We start from the raw sequence: 4,549 nt of genomic DNA, 5'->3' as shown, positions 1-4,549 counted from the left end.
ATTTCTTTATCCTACATTAAAACAAATAATTGATTCACAATTCGAGCTCTCATTCTGTAATCTAAATATCACATTAATGTGCATTTACGGTATTGGACAATTAGATTGTTGTGTTCTATTTTTCGGTGCTTTGTGCGTAATGCTCTCGAAGAGATTCAAATATTTATCTCAGGTAGTCGATGAACTAACAAAAGAAGAAAGTTTTCTCAAGAATAAAATCGAAACTTTGATTCAAACTCATTGGGATTTATGGACTTATATACAAGAACTAAATCTAGTGTATGAAGCATACATTCCAGCTGTATATTGTTTTGCAGTGTATCAGTCAAGTTTTCTCTTCTGTGCATTGTTTTTCTTTAAACTTGATGCTTTTATGCGTTTTGCAATCTGTATTCTTTTCTTAGGTATGATCGTCGGTAGTACTGTTGCGACTTTCCAATTATCTCGGTTTACATCTTTGGTAAGTGAGTTAAACTTAAACCTATCCTATCTTATTAAGTAAATAGCTTTAAAATCATTCTTAAAAAATACATAATTGAAATTGTATTTATTTCAATATTATTTATAACATATTTATAAAGAGGTTAGGNAATAAATAATCACCAACAAATAAAACAATACCAAATAATACTAGAGACACACCAAAAGAAGAAATAACCTAATTTAACAATTTACAAAAAGGCATAAAGCATGACACAACAAGGTGTCAATTAAAATTGCCCTTATACCAAAAATAAAACCCGAAAAATACACATCAATTACACTAGTTACTATATTAATTACAAAATAAAAAAAACCTTAAAATTAAATTAAAGATAAGACACCCAATTAAAAATTGCCCTATTAACATAAGGCAGAAGGGTGCCACCAAATAACCTATAAACACCAACTTAGATTATAAAGCTACAACCAATTAACTACCCCTCTCAAGGCAAAGGTGTAGCACCTATAATTAACTTAAACTCTAATTAATTTAAACTAAATAAAATTAAAATCTAAATTTATACTCAATACATCTTTTTAAAATTAAGCTACACTTATAGAGCAGAGGATGTGGATCTATTAACACCAAAAAACCATTGCACATTCCAATACCCATTACAATAATAGCTCCTATTTCCTACAGGAGCAGGGTAAACCGACAGCAAATGAACACTCATATCAGTGTTAATAAAGATAAACTAACAAAAACTTAAAAACTAAAAGCACAAAACATCCATCAAAAATACAACAATAAAACATATAAAAGTTAATCAATAGACTACTAAATAACAACCACTTAACTACAAACAACCCATAATGTTAATTATCTTCGTGGAGGGTCATCGACAGGAGGGGAGGTGAGAGGGTTGGCAAAACGAGAAAGTTTTTTAGCTCTTCCTGGATGTCTTGGTAGTAGGGTACCACGTGGGGATGAAAGAAGTATTCCTTAACAATGAAAGTGTTAAGAGAAAGCGAGAAAGAGATCCATCCTGGATATGTCCCGACCTGTACCTCGTTACTTGGCCACCCCATTAATGCTGAATCCACTATGGTTTAAAATACATGACCCTTTCTATCTCTATTGTATCTACCCTTCTATTGACCTTTGTGCGCGTGCCATTTATTCGATATGCACTGTGTCGCCATCTATTCACATAAATGTAGATTGTTGTGACTTTTTAGATGTTTATTTGTGATAATTATGTAAACGTTTAATGGATTTTTTCTAAATTTAACCATAAATTTCTCTCATTTTGTTGCAGTAATGCGCCAAGTTTGATAAAAATCGGGCGCCAATTTCGCGGCGCTCGACGTTCGACGTTCACGTTTTAAAGATGAAAACTTCGACCGCAACCTTGCTAATTTCTTATAATTTTCGTCGAATTTTCATTTCAATTGCCGATACGTAATAAAGAGTATCTTTATCTTTTTCGTACTATAACATTCCCTATCCGCAGTGATACCGCAAATTTTTCGCATTCAAAACTGTATTAAAACATGTTTTATTATACCACCATCCTCCTCTTTTATATTTATTACAATCAGATGGCTACGTTTTTCTCTTGTAATCATCATATGTACTAAATCTTTCATATCTTTTCCTATACAAACCATTATCTGTAAAAGACAAAAATAAGTATATATGTACTGTACATACTAAGTTTTGACTATTTTCTTGAGATTCGAGACAGATTATAATTTCATCTTGAGTCAGTTATGGCGACAGACAGAATTTCTATGGAATCCGGAATTGAATCGGAACGGGCCGATAAACCTTATCAAATTTTTCGAGGGTGGCCGTTCGTGAAAACAAACCTTTTTTGGTGTGTTGTCCTGTGCCACCCAATACTATAGGACCAGAATCGCCTGAAGTTGTGCCGAGCGCCCCGGCCCTACGATTGCTTCGCTGTCTCCGTGGTAAGGAAGGAAAAGAAAACTTGAACATTCGAACTTTATTCTGACTTAATCTGCAGTTATATTCCGTTGTTTAAGGAAATTTTGTAAGAAATTCTTATTTTTATTAAACGGTGTAACGATGAGGAACCTGTCTCTGAGAGGTTTTTTTCACTCCCACACGATAGTCGTGACCGCGCGACAATCCTGAATATCGCATTCAGTCTGCCAACCTCATATTATTCCTTAAGTCACAGCCTCTGTGGATCTGGCCGCACCCAAAATGGATTATTCTTTAACATGATATAATTGTCAAAAGATCATTTTGGTCTTATTACATTCATGCCCATCACCACCCGAGTGGATAAAACCGAACATTGGTAGTTAGTGCCTGGCCAATGGGAGTTTTTCGGGTTTACTCCGTGTCTGTAACGCCTGAGTAGGGGCCGGTTAATAAGGAACAACAGAATCCATTAACTACAGCGTTTCCGGATTGAAATACGTGAATTGTCAGAAAAAGTTAAAGACAAGGGAAAAAAACTAAAAGTTTAGCAGAGAGTGGTTTCGATCCACCGACCTCTGGGTTATGGGCCCAGCACGCTCCCACTGCGCCACTCTGCTTCTACCAAGTGACAGAATTTGTTTGCTATATAAGCAATTATACACAATGAAATGAGTGGATCTAACAGCAGCTCCAACTAGCATAACACAATGTTTTTAATTTCAATTTTTAAACTACGATGAAAAACACGTCGTGTACCATATCTAGTTTATTCATCGTCACTGTCCAACACATGTTAAACTATCTGTCAATGTCAAACCGAAAAGTAAGAACTTTGACACAAGTGCTCATAAATAATCAATCTAGGAAAACAATTTCTGAAATGGGGGAAAGATTTAAGAGATAGAAAACCATCGCTTATGATCGTTAAAGTTCCCAGATGACAGAAATAACAAATAACGGGCTAAATTATGAGCGCGAGTCTTCGGTTTTATTAACAATCTCCAAGCACAATCGACAAAAAGGCGTCGAATAGACGCCTGGAATCGGATCTTTCCCGTGACCCGAGTCGGTCTCGGTTTTCACCCGAAACACAGGAGAGACCAATCGAGAAGCGAGGAAGGGGACAAAGGGCCAATTGAAAATACGGATAGCAAGAGAAAACCTATAAAAATCGGAAATTTAAGAACGAAGGGGAGTCTTCCTCTGGATCAAGCAAAGTCGTGCTCTATATTGTATTGTGACGCCGCTGACAACTTAAAACGCCACAGCATCTCTGCAATCATCTGCAACGTGCAACGATCCTATCTCGTACGCCCTGGGACTACGACCGAAGCNCGCTAAATCAGTCTTGCATATGCCTACAGTAAAGAGGGTATTATCCGTGTCCTGGGTGTTTATTTACTGAATTTGACACTAACACAGAGAGTCCAAGTCCTCGTCTGAATACTTTTCTTTATTTTCATCAATTTCCTGATAATGTACTTCCAATTTTCCCAGTGTCTATAGGTGATGAACTACCAGCTGTGATGGTGGCCAGAGCATTAGTTTTGTTGATGTTGAATAGAGCTTTATTAGAGAAGAGATTAAGTAAACGTTTTCAGGAATATAGACATAATTAATTAATTGTTATAAATCAAATTTAGAGACGTAATTTATAAAATAAGTTGTAACAAATTTTATTAAAATAAAATATATTTGCAGTAAATTAATTCTATTATTTTGTAATAAGTTTTTGGCAGGAATAATGCTTTTATGATGATAAATTATATTAGGATTATATAATATAATTAAATTATATTAAATTATATTATATTATATAATTAAATTATATTATATGTTAAGTCATTTTCTTATAATTTGTAAATATAAAAATAATGTTAAATTCATTTAATATTTTGAAATTTTATAGAAAAGTACAATCTAAATAATAACATTAATTAATATTTAATAATTATTATGAAATTAGTTTTGTAAAGGCTGATATATCTAAATATATAAAATTGCTTGAAATGTTATTAATTTAATACACCTAAGTACTCGATGAAGACTATATCCTTTCCCTCACCCCCCGCGGGGGAATTTCTAAAGATCCCTTCTCAGTGTACATTCTCATGGCATAGCCTACTACAACGCAGATAAAAGCAAAAAATCACATCTAAAATAGCACAG

The 4,549-nt window shown here is 34.1% G+C and overlaps 1 non-coding gene across 1 annotated transcript; it reads right to left on the bottom strand.

The window, feature by feature from the left end:
* Nucleotides 1-2,925: 2,925 nt before the first annotated feature.
* Trnam-cau lies at nucleotides 2,926-2,997 on the bottom strand. Its single transcript has one exon. It is a non-coding gene; the product is annotated as a tRNA-Met (tRNA).
* Nucleotides 2,998-4,549: the final 1,552 nt, after the last annotated feature.

This window comes from Centruroides sculpturatus, unplaced genomic scaffold (assembly GCF_000671375.1).
Source record: "Centruroides sculpturatus isolate CEXI.00-Female unplaced genomic scaffold, Cexi_2.0 scaffold1160, whole genome shotgun sequence".
NCBI lineage: Eukaryota > Metazoa > Arthropoda > Arachnida > Scorpiones > Buthidae > Centruroides > Centruroides sculpturatus.
Note: the sequence above shows the minus strand (reverse complement) of the source record. Positions and strands in the feature narration are given on the sequence as shown.